Below are 15,963 nucleotides of genomic sequence, written 5' to 3'. Positions count from 1 at the left end.
AGGAAGAGGGTCATGAACCAAGGACTGTGGGTGGCCTCTGAAAGCTGGGAAGGTGAGGAAATAGATTCCCCTGAGAAGCTTCAGAAAGGTTCCTCCAGCAGCTTGATGTCAGCCCAGTGAGACCCATGCTGAACTTCTGATCTACAGAACTGTTAAGACAATAAAGGCGTGTTATGTGTAAGTCTACGGTACTCTGTTACAGCAGCAGTGCAAATCTAACACACTGCTGGTCCCTGGCGAGGTGTCTGCGACTTCTTCCCTTCTTCGCTCCAGGGCTGACTTCTCTGAAGATGCTCCTGGCTGAGTCCTCCCAGCAGAGAAGCTTGTCTGTCTCACCTGGTACTTCTGTGGGGCCTCCCAGCCCAGCTCCGCTTGCCAGAAGAGCAGCAGCCTGTCGTTCCCTCCAGTTTCAGATGGCCCTGGTTCCTTAATGGGACTCCTAAGGGTTGTTTCTAGTTTTGAGTTTCAGACACATCGTCAGAACAGTAGACCACAGACATGCAGGCGTGTGAGGAGGAGAAGAGCAATTTCAGGCTCCAGGACCCAACTTCACCCATCTGGCAAGAGGGGACTTCTAACTGTCAGTGCTTGCGATGCAAGGGCAGGGATGCAGCATGCCGTTTCTCACGGATGCCAGGCACATCCTCTAACCTGGTTACGGCTGACCCTTTAAGCTGCCAGAATGAGGGTGGGGTGGTGGGCACAATGCAAACCTTTAGAACAGGGAACCTGGGAAGCTGAAGGGAGAGAGGTGAGAACTGTCCAGGGAGCAGGAAGCCCCTCTCCACAGACAGCAGGGGTGGCAGGAGCTGGGGCACACATGCAGGACTTGCCCCCAGCCGACTACCTCCCAAGCCTGCCAGAGGCCCTGGAACCCCAGTTGTGGGCTGTCAGCAAAGACAGATTTAGCACCAATGATCTCATCTTGCAAAACAGCCCCAGGGCCTCAGAGCGCTCTGGGCAACATCATTTCAACAAGTTGGAAAGTAGACGTCACTGCTGGTCCCATATTGTAGGTGGAGGGCACAGGGGCCCTTCACTCAGCTCACCAAAGAGAAGCAGGTGCAAATGGTGGCCAGGTCGTGGTCATGTGGTAGCAGGCTGGGGGAGGCCGGCATTGCCTCCCTGCTCTGCCCTGGGTCTCAGAGACCCCAGGCACGGTGGCTGGTGCTTTAAAGCGAGTCCACAGATACCAGTATTGGTTTGACATGAGTGGCAGGCAGTAACAAACATTCTAATTGTGAAGTGGTGGCTTATGTCCCTGAGAACCTCCCCTTGTGCTTATACCAGGACATCACGTGACAGAGTATTTATAAAATGTAACAGCAGCCAGAAGGTAGGGGGAAGGCTGGAGCTCCTCCCTTCTAATGTTTATGCAAATAAGACCAAAGCTGTGCAAAAGGAGCAAGACGGTCCCTTCTCCCTTGGAGTCAGCGGCAAGGAAGGATGAGAATTTGTCACCAAGTACACACCCAAATTTCTGCCACTGGCTCAAGATGCCTCTCTGTGGTTCTGCAGCAGGTTTTCTAGCTGGGGTTAGCTGGATATTTTTGCTGGTCATTTCCCCTTAAGTTTTTCAGTGTGTTTCATGGGCAGATTCTCCTTCATGCTGAGGAGCAGAGAGACCATAGTGACTTCTCTAATGCCATCCAAAAGTCACAGGAAGGTAGTGGGGGGTAAGTCCTTTGGCGGGAATGAGCTCCTGCTTCTAGCCAATGGGCAGGGTCCCATGAAGCTTCCTGATGGAGGCAAGTGTGAAAATACTAAAATGAAGGGACTTACTATCCCTCAAATGGAAAGAAGCACATTTCAAATATCACATAAACATGAGCACTTCTTGGGAGGTAGGACTCACAGAAAAGAGCAGTTTGTATCACACTGCTAAAGGTGATGGATAGTGGTGGTAAATAAATGTTGTCACATAAGGAAGGCCAGGCTTGCATCCAAGCACACGGGGGTCACTCTCATGTCAGACTCAGTCATATTAGAGAAGATCGACTCTCTGAGAACACAGCTGCAAGTCTGATAAATTCCACCCTGAGAAGTGCCAATGGACATAATGAGGGGCTTTCAGATAAATCAAAATGTACTGAGAATTTTGGGTGCCCACCAACATAAAACCTCTTCTGCCAAAGACAGCATAGACATTGTGGTCGAAGAAGGAACGTTCTACAAGCAAGTTAGAATGGAATTGACAGCATCTCTTCAAATAAAGAGGTTAGACAAAGCTGCCAAGAGAAATTGCACAGCAGGGCAAGAATGAACACCTAGAAGCAGATGCTGGGGCTACACAGCAGGACCTGGAGAGCAGGGGTGGGGTCAGCCATGGGAGCAAAGAATCCTTAGAGGGCCAGATGATGGCACTGGGCCAGCATCCCGTCATACCCATGTATACATGGGCACACACTCCTGCAGTACTGGGGCATTGGAGAAGAAACGAAATTAGTTCAGATTGTGAACCATTTATCCTGCAGAGGCAAAATGAGATTTCTTTTCTGCTGTTCTTTTAATTAAAAGTTAGCTCATAAATCAAGACCTTGTTTCAAGGCTCCAGGAGGTGGTAGGAAGGAACACAAGCTTTTCAGAGCTGAGCGTGCCCTGCCTGTAGCTCCTTCCCTCCCTGAGGTCACTCAGCCCAGTTACAGCATCTCCCATGGAGTGGGAGCTCAGTGGGTAGCCAAGTGTGGCTCACCTGAATCACACCTCTCAGCTTCCTCACTGGGCTTCTGAAGTCCTTCCAAAGCCATCCTGAGCAGGTATGTGCACACTCATACACGCAGTTAAATCCCGCAAGTGCTGGTCAGTGCAGCTATTTGGGGCATCTGAGGTTTCCCTGGAGATGTCCACCCTGGAGACCTCCCACTCTCCCTGCCTGGGTTCACGTGGGTATTTACATCCATGGAGCTTGCAGACTCTTAGAAGTTTACTGAGCACAGAAAGTCATGAGAGCTCCACTATCTTCTTAATTTTGATTAGTTTTTTTCATCTGGTGAATCAAAGAATGCTCTACAGATATGAAGTCCTATTATTTTCAGCTCATTTGTAAGAGAGGAGGGTGCATACAGTAATATGCTCATTGCTCAAAAGGTGACATATGTGTGGATAAACAATTTGTCCAAAATCAGCAGTGAAGCCAGCAACAAAGTTGAGATTTCCCGCTGTCAGTTCCAACTCTTCATATCGCATGCAGGTCTGGTTCTTAACAGCTGGGAGGCATGGGCAGCCCAAGACACAGACCTGGGCAGACACTTGGGCATGAAGACTATGGGGATGCCTGGGAGCAAGCTGGGAAGCTGCAGGCGGCATTCACTGGCTGTCTTTGCTCCTGCTCACCTTCCTCTGGCTTGAGAGACAGGCTGCCATGACCACGGAGGATGTTATTGTTTTCCCATTTTGAAGCTACTCCTCACCTAGGCTCCTTCAAGTGCTTTGTGTACCCACACTTACATACCTTCATACTTTTGGGGAGAAATGGGGACAAGAAAGGGAGCCTCTTATAAGAGAAGGGGTAAAGGGAGACCTTAATTTCAGCTTCCTGTCCAGAACCTACCCATGATGCCATGGGCCTCTTTCTCTCTGTCCCCTCCCCTACCCAACCCAGCTACTTCCCTCTCTCCTACCTCTGGACAGAGAGAGAGTCCAGACAAAAGCAAAGGTCCAGGGAGGAGCAAAGGTCTCCTTTCCCTTGTCCCCAAACCCACGTCCCTCAAAAACAGTGAAATTTAAAGCAGAGAGATTAAATTATCACTAAGCTAATTATGGGAATCACACTTAGGCTGGCTGCCGGGAAGCGAGGTCAGCAGGCAAGAAGCATTAAAATTAAAGGCAGATGCAAGAAGCACTTAAAAAAGCAACCGGGAGACTCATTATCCCCCATACACTGAGGAGAAAGAAACCACTCTCATGTTTGAGGCACTGTCCATCTGGGCGAGAGTCAGAGCATTTGACAGCTAAATAGCTCCACTCTGTCATCATCTCGAAGCCAAAGTGGGCAAGTCAGAGGTAAACTGATTAGATGATGTGTTGCTGATTTCCCAGAGAGAACACGAGGGAGGTGGGGCTCAGTTCAAGAGGGCGGAACACTGGGAGGACCAGCCCCAGGTGCGATGCAGAGAGAAGGGTCTGGCTCATAAGTGTGCATGCACAGGTGCACGTCGGTGTGCGTGGGGATGAGGTACATGTGCATGTTCGGACGTGAATGTGTATATGTGGGAGAGGGCACACAGTCACGCATGTGTGGGCATATATCTCATGTACCTGAAAATAGAAGGGCTTATAAAAAAGATCAGAAGGCCCCTCCTAGCATATTTGCAATCAGGCACAATTCCTTGTGAGCTTTCCACGATTGCCAAGGTCCACAAATTGTGCTGCCACTAGCTCAGCCGTGAAAATACATATCATTTTGCTCAGTTATGGGTGCTCAAGGACTCCTCATATATCATCACTATGATGCAAGTTTACGGCATATCAGCCAAAAAACTGGCGGTCTACAAAGTGAGTTTGAGAGCAAAAAATCGATGTTTCTCTAGCCAATCTGCAGGCTGGCTTCCTCCACCCAGGATTCCAGCTCTGCACTTCCCCAGCCTTTTCCAAAGAGGAGCAGATGGTGGGAAACTCTGATAAAGAAGCCCAGGAGCTGGTCCTGAGTCAGTAGCCAGCTTTGGAGCCAGAACTCCCAGATTGGATTCCTTGCCCAGAGGAATGGAATTCATGGGCCAGAGGTCCTGCTGTGTCCAGAATGAGTTTTTGGAATTCACAGAGTTCAGAGTGGAAGTAAGGGAATCTTTGGGGGCTAAATTACTCAGGGAAAATTAATTTGGAAGGCTCTATTTAATTGTCAGTCAGAGAAATGATTTAATAAATTTGGATAACTTAATTACCCCAAGAGACATCTGCTGAGCACAGTCTAATCTTTGTATTTAAGTAGAAAAGTGCCCTCACTCTTAAGGAAAACTGAATGCAGGGAAATACAAACATCAGAGTTTGACTAATGGAAGGAACTGAATAATTTTAGTTTCTACTTTAGGAGAAAAAGCAGATCACAAGAAAACAAGTGAATAGGGAACTTCGTTTGAAAAATTCTCTAGCTCTATGTCTAGGGTTGATATAAAATCAGCCATATCCTATATTTTTCACACATTCCTCTCTAATATTAAGCAAGAAGAAACCATAAATTCTTCAAGAAACATCTTGCACATTACAGATGGTCAAGTTGATATTTCTTTACTCAATGTCGATGTTCACAATAATAATCCTACGGTAAACTGTATTACTGAGAAAATTTTCTCTGCTCCCCTCACCCCCCATCACCTCCCGCCACTCACACACACCAGGCCTCTACCCATGCCTGGGTTCTATTTCTCACACCATTGACTTTGGCTCAACCAATAAAATGTGAGTAGCACTTTCTGAACAGAATCTTTAACAACCGTATCAGGTGGTTACACCATCTCTCTTTTCCTTCTGAAAGGAGATTGGCATGTCCCAGGGGCTGGTCTTTGGTATCTCTCCTAAATAAATCACGTGGAGTCCAGGAGTGCAGATGCTGTCAAACCAGGGTGAGTGTGAACATGAGTTGGAAATGAGCTTTATTGTGGTAAGCCACTTAAATGTGGGGTCATTTGTGACCACAACATAGCTTAGCCTAAACTAGCTGATACACCTCAATATATGCATGGATACTGGAAGACCCTAAGCCCCAAAAGCCAATCTTCAAATACATTTTTTATTTAGCATTCATTACCTTTCAAGATAGCACTGTGCCGGGCACCTGTGGTCTAAGTGGAAAAGTTTTAGACACGTTGGGAAAAAATATTCAGCTATATTAATAAACTATTTTTATGTGAAGAAAATGAACGAATTCCCTTCAGGAAAAAATTTAAACTTACAGATTTAAAAATTTTCTATTACCTGTGGTTTCTGGGCAATCAAAATGTGACTGAATGTACACAGAAATTCACAAAACAGGTACATTCAGAGGCTAATAATGTTAGAAAAGGATTCTTCAGTTTAGAAGAGGATTCATTGGCTTTCTTCAATGAACCATATTTCTTATCCAAAGGCCCATGACCTTTCCATTGTCTGAAGAAGCCCAGAGCTTAGCTGAGGCAACGAAGCAGTCAGTACCACCAGCAGCTCTCTGGCCTTGGCCCCGCCTGGGTCCTGCAGGGGTCTGGCATCCCCAGCTGCCACAATGGCACTTAAGCCCAACGATGTGCAAGCTCAGGCCCACCCAGGGCCTAAACTGATCCTGCCTGATTAAACCTCATGGGATCTAAGAAAGATTCACTCTATACATGAGGTTTAAAACAATGTCGCCCAAATTGAGGGAAGGCCCAGAACAACTTTAATCATAAAGATTAAGTAAGATATCCTGTATATGCTAATCTGAAGCACTTAAAATATGGTTATAATTACAAACAACTTCTCAAAAAGCCTGTATACCTATCATGAGAAATGCCTATAGAGAAATTCCATTTCTGGTAGAAATAATGGTAAATGCTATGATCTGGGGGGAAAGATAGGACAAAATAGAAACTGCTGAATGATCGCTAGAGGAAATGTTGGTAAGTTAGCAGAAAGCCCAAGTTAAAGAATTTCTAGACTGAAGAATCTTATTTAAGAATGACCTGAAGGTATCGAACCATCTTCTCTGTTATCAAAAGCCACAGAGAGTATAAGATGCTCATATGATTTAGGTCTAATTCTTTCTGAAAAAATAATTGGTATCTGAGGCTCCCGCTGGGAAGACCTGAAAAACAGTAGGATTTGGTTAGTTTTTTGATGTGGTGATGAGAGCGAGTTATCAGGTGGCTTCAGCATTGTCCTGACCTCCCAAGCCCACCCGTCCCAGGGCACACTCAAATTCTGCCCCACCCTAGCATTCTCACATCTGCAGGGAGATGCCAGTGATTAGGCAGAAAGATAATCCATCTTTCTGGCAAGAGTGGGAGGGGGTGTCATCTGTGCTCCTTCCCTTCCACCTTCCTTGACTCCAGGAGCTTCTCCGGAGCCTTCTCCAGGGAGGCAGGAACCTTCTGGAAGGGGACTCAAAGGAGTCTCCAGCAGAAAAAAGTGGAACCCTGGGAGGCATTGAAGATTACTGGACATTTCATTACCTGAGAGTGGCCCCAAGGAGGGGAGGGCCTGTGGGGTGGGGAAGATGCCTGGGCCAGCGCCCAGGGCTCACAGACCCACTCCTTGGGCTGGTTTTTCTAATGGGACTCAGATGGGCACCGACAGGGCAGAGCAGATCAGCAAGGCAGAGCTGGGGCCCACCCCGCTATGCCAGTCACACAGGGTGTGACAAAGATGGGCTCCCACTCCTCATGGTGGCCAGCCTGAGCTCTGCAATGAACAGTGGACATGACCCCACCTGGCAATGGGCATCAAAGGATGGCTTGAAGGGAAAGGTATTACCCTTCAGAACCTTTGCATTCTTCTAAAAGAACTGACTTTTTCTAAGTTTTACGTGAAAACTACACAAGCACATGTGTGAAGTGAAGTTTCCTTAGTCTCCCATCTGATGATACTCTCCCCCCAAGTCACCAAACCTATGAAGGAACTGTGGAGCCAGAGCTGCCTGGTTCTTCCCGACCCCACAGTTCTTCTGGGCCGACCTGTCGGGATGACGTCTGCTGTGAAAAGCACAATGCTGCCTGGTGGCTGGAAGAATAAGGCAAGAGTTAAGAGGGCAAGTGAGGAAAGTTAAGTAACAGGCTGAGAGGACAGCCAAGAAGCCGGGGGCACTGGGTAGGCATTTGGGAAGAAAGGAAGGTTGGAAGGACTGGTTGGGGTAGGTGCTGGAATGACCGGAATTGTAAGGAGATGGTCCAATGACGCCCTCAGCTCCAGAGGGCTTGCCCAGCAGTGACGGAATATGACTGGGCAGCAGCCATCTCCCAGGCGAGTAAAGACAGATGTCTGGGATGACCAGCAATGGGAAAAACAATCGAGAACCTTTACACCCAGTCCCACAGCTGTTGGAAGAGAGCATTCCAGTGAGAACCCAAAACACAAAGAAATGCCCCAGGTGTGTCCCAGGTGGCAGGTGAGCGGCAAGTGGAAGAGCACCACTTGTCTGTTTCCTGGAAACCTCGACCCCACTGAGGCCCTCGCCCACTCAGCCGCAGATTCGGCCCCAGCAAAACTGCTCCCAAGAGGGAAACTGCCCAGGAGGGAGGCTGTCCCGTAGGTGGGAATCCTGTCGTTCCTCCCATGGGAGCCTTGCCCTTTGTACTTGAATCTAGGCAGGGCCCCTGAGGACTCATGCCGGACAGCGTGCATGCCTTTGCTGAAGGGCTGAGCTGGAGGGCCTGAGTCCTCAGGGAGGCTGCTACATGCAGGACTATGGGCAGGAGGGCCATAGAAGGCGGGATGAGGTGATTTTTAATCGAGGAGACAGACAGGATCGAAGCCACCTTAGAAAGATGCACCTGGCACACAACTCGCTGGATGACTGGAGGTGGGAGGACCTAGAGACAGGAAGTCAGCCACAGCCTTGCAAACTGGGACACGGAGGCCCTGAGCCAGGGCATGGGCGGAGAGAAGGAGAGGAAGGTCTGGCTGACAGGCACACGGGCCAGGCGGCCCCTGCCTCTCAAGGCTGTGGGGGTAGCTTTACCCACAGCCTGGGAGCAAAGCCTTAGGCAAAGGCTGTGATCTACTATATAAATGAGGTCAAATCTGAGACCTCTGGTGAGTCACTCAGCCCTTCCTCCTGTGTAGAATGGAGGCTGTGGCATTTATCCTGAAAGGAAATGTTGATGATTTCCTGAGATAACCAATGTACATTAATGCACACAGAACACCTAGAACAGAGTCTGGAACTTACTAGGTGTTCAGAGTACACTCATTCCCTCCCCATCCTCTCTTTCCTGCCAGCTCGTCACTAGGAGCATGGCCCCTTCCTGAGGAACTAGGTGGTTCTCCGTAAAGGCCAAAGTCAGGAGGCATAGGTGCTCCGGCCATCCATGCTCTCCTCAGTTACTGATTTGCAATGTAAAGTCTCTCCCATCCACTGCCATAAACCGCACCATTGCCATAAGCCTAGCAGAGCCCGGCACTGCAGCCCTTGGCCCTGGTGTGTGGTCCTTCCGGTGCATCCTCTGGGCTCACTAATGGGGCTGCCATCAAAGCCTCAGGAGGCAGGATTCCAGTGCTCGACCACTTCTGTCCCTGAGCAGGGCTGTGCCACCTCCTCAGTTAAAATTAACTTGACATTTAAAAGTACTGGCCCAGGTGCCCTCAATGGGCCAGAAACAGGGCCTATAAAATGGCTCTGATACCCCCTGCCTCCTGGTATTCATGCCTTTATGGAAGCCCTCTCCCCTGAGTGTGGCTGGACCCCATGACTGACTTCTAACAAACAGAGTACAGCAAAAAAGATGGGATGTCACTGGTGAAATTAGGTTTCAAAAAGATTGTGGCTTTCCTCTTGCTCACCCTCTCTTGTCATCTCTCTGCTGCCATGCTGTATGCGTAGCCGTCCTGGAAAGGCCCGCCTGGCAAGGGACTTGTGTGCCCAGTGAGAACCTGGGGCCAGCCCACAGCCGCATGAATGATCTTGGATGTGGTCCTCCCCCATTCTGGCCTTGAGGCCAGAGGTGACGGCAGCCTCAGCCAACATCTTAACTGACGTCCGTGAGAGCTCTGAGCCAGAGGACCCCGCTAAGCCAGGCCTGGGTTTCCTGGCCCACAAAAACTGTGCAGTGATAGCCTCTATGTTTTGGAGTAATTTGTTACACACCAGTTGATAACTAATACACCTGTGTCACCTGGGGCAGGCTAGACGGTATGGAGGGAACGTGGGAGGCCTGCAAGAGCTGTTTTAAGAAACAACGTGAATGCCTCTATGAGAAGCTGCAGTTGCAAGAAGCAGCACTGTGACACCACCAAGAGGCAAGCCGAGTGGCCACATTCACAAGAAGTCTCTTGAGAACAAGTAGGGACTGTCAGCAGGCCCTCAGTCGGAGCTTCAGCCGCTGCGCTCTGAGTCAGTCTGGCTGCCGCTGCCGTCTCATCAGAGTGGCCAAGGCAGCCGTGGTGATCTCAGGTAATGAAGACCTCCCCTGGTTCTGTCCTCGCTGAGAGCCTGCCCTGGTATTGGCATAAAGATTCTGTTCTCCTCCAATCCAGATGCTATCAGATGCGAGCACAGCAGTGAGGGGGCCATTCACAGCTGGGGGCCCACTTCTTCTTCCTGCTTCTGCCTCCCCCCTCTTCCTCTGGTAAGTCCTGTCTCTCATCCTTTCCCATCTTTGTTGTCTTGGTTACATGGCCAGACTCCTGATATGCTGCTAGTTTTCATTTTAATGATATGTTCTTGTAAAGCACAATATTTTACTTCAATTGCATGTGTCACTGGATGAATTCCTCCAGCGTGTCTGGCATTTGAGCATCAGCTGACTGCGTGTGCTCTGTGATTTGGTGTGTTTCTGCAGCACTTTCTTCAATTTTAATGTTTTTACATTTTAATTTATGATCAGGAACATTCTATAAGAATGTATATATATACACACACATATGATTCAAAAAAGTGGCACACATGTATCAATAAATCTTGAATTGGCAAAGCTCATTTAAAACTATCTCCTTAAATCATGTGCACTAGCAATGATCATTTGGAAAACAGGATGGCGAGTGTCCCTGAGGTCATATTTTCTGGGGATCTCAAAGTGTGTTTCAAGAGGATGCCAGGAGAATGAGTCCTGTGCCCCAGCTATTGGCATCAAGCTGCTCTGACAGGGACTGTAACAGAAGCTCCACAGGACACCTCCTTATGTCTGGTCGGGTCAGCTCTGAGTGACCACCTGAGGTCACCTCAGGGGACATTCAGGGCAGTGGGTGGGCCCAAGGGCAGAGTAGTGAAAAGATGGAAGGGGTAAGAAAACAGTATGAATGGGGATACACTTAGATAACAAGGATGGGTGAGTGAGGGCTTAATATTGTTCAAGAAGATAAGACCTGCCCAAGAAGACATAGACCAGCTTAGCTGGTCTTCATATCTACCATGTGCAACATGGACAGAAAGGCTTAAAACCCAGCAGATCAGCCTAAAGCAAGGTGGGAGGAAGTCCGAGAGGAATGGATGGGTTGGCACCAGGCCATGTTGGTCTGAAGGCTGGTCCTAGGATCACCAGACTTGAGGGACCAATGACAGAACAGCCATCTCTTGTCCCTGCTTGGATGTGACCTCAGGGGAAGGAGGGTGGCACCCGTGGAGCGTCTCTGGTGCTCTTCTGCCTACAGCACCTTCAGCCTCAGCCTCCCCCTCACCCAACCCACAAGCTGAGGTCTACACAGGCTTAATACTTGCAAAAACAGGAGTGGGAAATGCAAAAAAAAAAAAAAAATCACCCCAAAACAATCGAATAAAAATGCTTTGGTGGTATTTGTAATAATAGAAATTATCTGGCATTGATTCTCTCACATTTATTTTCCTTCCTGTTTGGGTGTCTAACTAGCCAGCAGCTCTGCTTTGAGAAACTCATGACATCACAGAGTTAACTGACCAAACCCTATTCTAGATACACTCATCCTCTGTTTGAATCCCAGGGTTCCCAGGCAAGCTGGAGTTCCAACATCATGTCTCCATTTGATTTCATGATGCCTACACCTATCCAGAGTCCTATGCATGGCATGAATTTCTTTTTAGTTAAAACTCATTCAAATTTCCAGGTGAGAATTAAAAATTTGCAGGTACATTTAGGAAGTGTAAGAATAAGGGCTGCACATCTCTTATCTGATATTGCCTTGAGCATTGGAGACACACACGCACACCATCCGTGCCTGAGAATTTATGGTCAGAATGACACAGACCCAGGTGGGTCTCTCTCTACTTCACTCCCCTCCTGACTGGTTGCCCTTTTGGACCCATGGTCAGGGCCTATGGATTTCAAAACAGGCTCAAGAAGAAAATTAGGAAGATTAAATTAATGTGCATGACAATTTCCAGTGAGAATGACTTTTGTGTTATCTACATCTCTTGACTCTCCGTGCACACACACATCCCCAGTTCCAATCAAGAGAGGCTGGTGTGGCTTAGCATGTTACATACACAGGCATATATCCTACTACAAGCCAATAGCAGGGCCCATCTGAGTTCTGCTTAACCAACTCCAGCATGTACTCCACCCCTTAGGTGTGAACAGTTTAACCTAGCAAAACACCAGGAAGATGAGGTCACAAAATGAAAGGAGCCATCATACCTCAAGCGGAAGTTTATGATTTGGTTCACAATGAACATTAGTCTCTCCCACTAATGTCAGGTAGTAATTCACTGCTGAACAGCAGCCATAAAATATGTTAGTGGCAGGAATGCAAGAGGCAGAGAAAGGGTGTGTGTGTGTGTGTGATTGTGGTGGCGGGCATAAAATATGTTAGTGGCAGGAATGCAAGAGGCAGAGAAAGGTGTGTGTGTGTGTGTGTGTGTGTGTGTGTGTGTGTGTGTGTGTGAGAGAGAGAGAGAGAGAGAGAGAGAGAGAGAGAGAGAGAGAGGGAGAGAGAGAGAGAGAGATGGCGGGGGGCGGGGGGTTGTGGGAGGGAAAGGTTCTGGTCAAAATATTTTATTTAAGCAAAGACATTTTGTCCTGCGGTAACACTGACCTCATTATCCCAAGTTAGGGTCAATCAGGTGTATACAGATACCCAGAAGCAAATCTGGATGGTGTTTGCCTTAACATTTTTACCTGCAGTTTTTAATACTCTGTGGGTTATTTCTAAGTTCCTAGGCACCTCCTGATGACTGTTACATTTATATGCCACATTTCTTAACAGCACATGCCTTAAACTCTTGCCATGGAAAAGGCTGCCAATAGCAGCTTACCACACATGCACCAGTAAACATAAAAGGCATCCAAATTGGCACTTGCCTCACCTCCTTTCCCTCTTACTCATATGATGCATGCACTAAAGGAGTGAAATTATGGCCATCAGAGGAAAGGTTGCAAATGATGGGGACCCACAGCTTTCAAACTAAATGAGCAGTCAGTAATTTTGAGGGCAGCCCCTGGGTACCTACAGTCTAGCTCCTGGACCCCTGAAACCCAGAGCAAACTCCCTCCCTCTCAGCAAACCGTCAGCCCCCTCCCCTGGCCCTCCCCACCTCAAGCCCCTTGTCGCATTGCAAAGAACTCTGCAAGGCCCTTGACACACATGGGAGATTATTCCAGGCTCAGAGAAGACAACTCTGTAATTATGGCTACAGTATGATTTCCATTATTCTCATCCCCTGGTTTTGGTAGCTTGCAGAACTTTCCACAAAATCCCCTGTGGCTCCAGAGCCTTTCATGGCTGGGCCTCTGCCCAAAAGGTGAGGGTGGTCCTGATAATCTCAGGGAAAAGCAAGACGGAGTTATTACAAGGAAAGGGGAGTGGTGCTCAGGGAGCAAGGGTGGTAGGAAATTCTATTGTTCAGAAAAAATAAATAAACTGGCCAGTTTTGCTTTTTATTATTTCAAAAAACAGACTCAGTGGCCCAGCCTTCCTTTCCCAACTCAGACTGTCCCCCTGGGCCAGCGGTGCTGCGTCTGCAGAGGCAGTAGCCGGGCTCCAGCAAAGCCATTAAATAGGCTGCCGCTCTGAGGTTGGGGAACAGAAAGTTTGGCTGCCCCGACAGCCTGGCTTTCCCCGGGGGGCGGAGGGGCAGCCGGCTCATTCCCTACCACACGATCCTCTGCTCTTACCTCTCAAATGTTTATGCTGCCCCAGTCACACCACTGCTCTGGAAACTAACTGTAATGTCCCAGGTGGCTGAAACAGAACTGCTCCCCTATATAAACCCCCCAAAGTATAAGATGAGAAATGCCAGCCCAAGGTTTACAAAGCCCCAAGCCTCATGCTCAGCCCACCCTCTCGCCAACAGCATGCATTTGCAGGTTGACTGCCTTGGGTCTACAACGCAGCCAGGACCAGGAAACATGTCTTTTTCCCTCCCCCAAGAGAAAATACTTGTATGTTCTGAATGTGCACTGAACTCCCAATGTTTATTTCGCAGACACCGTATTCCAACCAGCTCTGTCAATTACCCCCACGCCCCCCAAAAAAAATCCTCCTACAGGATCTACTTGGTCTTGCCAGCAAGTCGGTGGTCTGCTGGCACCTGGAGGGAAATTCAAAGGGTGGGAATCCTTCAGCACAGTGGAGTACGCGCCTTCTCTGTTGCACTGAGATGGGGCTCGCTAGAGTAGAGTTAAAGTGCCCCAAAGTCACCTTGCTCACTTACTTTCAATATTGCTCATTCACTCACGGGGCCCAGCAAAGCAGGTAAATGGGCACTTCACTGCATGGAACTGACTATGGGGATGCCTTTGGTATTCAGAACTCACTTTTCCAGCAAACTGAACTTCTTGAATCATGGTGGAGAGTGAAGTCATCTGACAACCAATGACAATGTCCTTGAGGTCCCTGCTCTAAAGCTTGCACACTTCCCGCCTCAATTCATGCTAAGGTCTATCAGACACAATTTCGAAGTTTGGGTATCTGACTTCCCAGCTCACCAAAAGCTGGAAGCCACCGACTCAGGGAGGAAGAGAGGCACCAAGTTGACCAGGACTCCTGAGAGCAACAGAAAGCGATGAGTGACAGTGTGCACTGGAGCAAGAACCTGAAAGGCTTCAACATTCAGACACAGGAGCTGAGCCAGGCCAACATCCCTACTACACCTCACAGCACCTTCTCCGGGCGGCCATGAAATTCAGTTCAATACATGAGTAATCATCACAAGAAGGCCAAGGCAGCGAGAAAATGTTCATTTGTGCTTCATATATTCTTTGCAGAAAGGCAGGGAACTATAAAATATAATTCTTAAAGATACACAGACAATGGTTAAATTACCTGTTAATTGGACACTGAAGGCAGTATACCACATCTGCACGGTCACCTTCTTGGGCAACACTGGGTGGTGGTGTGCAGCCTGGGTCAGCATTGTGGAGTGTCATGGCGTTTCAAACAACATCTATTTCCTCTTCCAGACAGTAGCTGTAAAACTACTACACACACATCCCGCCTCCCATTCTCCATTCTCTCAAGACCCACTGCCCACTCCACAGAGATGTGCAATTTAAAGAAATGATTGCCAGGATGGGAGAATTGACACAGTTTTCTAGATCTGCAGAGAACATTTCCCCTTAACCATCTTGAGCTAATGCCCAGAAATACAACAAAGAAAAAGTAGGGATCACGGCTGTCTCAGATTAGGCAGTGATTCATTACCAGCCCAAATCACAAAATGTCCAGGGAATTCCAAGAGAAGCCTAAGGCAGACAGGTAGGGGCCCCACCTGGAATCACCAATATTTCCTTGGGGTAAGACTGAAGTGCAATTACCAGCCAACTCAAAGCAGGACCTGTTGCCTGCTGTCTCTGAAAGGCTTTCAATCTAACAAAGGAGGGCACCCCATGGAGCCAGCACCAACTAACTGAGATGGGAAGCCTGGGAAGAGGTGGGTGAGAGCACAGTCTTGGATGGCTGGGTGGCCCCAACGCTGCTGCTGGGCCAACGTCACCCAGCATCCCAAAGATGGCAACCTCCTGGAGCATGAGGAGGAAAATGCTCCAACTCTAGGTCACGGCATTTGATAGCCCCTTACTCAGCTTCTAGGCTCCCACCGCATCCATGCTTCCTCGTCCCATGATGTGGCTCTTAGCCCACCGGCAATTCAAGCAGGCCCTGCAATATCTTCCACCTGTTTCCCAAATGGAATCCAGGTGAATTCACCAGGCAGGAAGGCTAAAGCAAGACCTAAAGGTGCACCCCTTGCTTCTGCCCACCTTGCTCAACCACCCAGGCCCAGAAAAGCTCTTGCCTTAGGGCACAAGCCCAAGGTGGACAAGCACACCATTTAGGATGACCTTGCAAGGCTACGGTAACACTCCATCACACAACGCCCCCAGGGAAGAGACAAAGCACGCACTTACGCAGTGTGATTCCCATAACAACCCTCCATATGAGGGCAGAGAAGGG

General features: G+C 48.6%; 1 protein-coding gene across 2 annotated transcripts in view; it reads right to left on the bottom strand.

Moving 5' to 3' along the window:
- The window catches only part of PLXNA4 (plexin A4), a 432,372-nt gene that overhangs the window by 328,970 nt on the left and 87,439 nt on the right, over nucleotides 1-15,963 (bottom strand). The gene's annotated exons all lie outside the window — the stretch shown is intronic.

The sequence above is a fragment of the Manis javanica genome, chromosome 6 (assembly GCF_040802235.1).
Source record: "Manis javanica isolate MJ-LG chromosome 6, MJ_LKY, whole genome shotgun sequence".
NCBI classification, from domain to species: Eukaryota; Metazoa; Chordata; class Mammalia; order Pholidota; family Manidae; genus Manis; species Manis javanica.
Note: the sequence above shows the minus strand (reverse complement) of the source record. Positions and strands in the feature narration are given on the sequence as shown.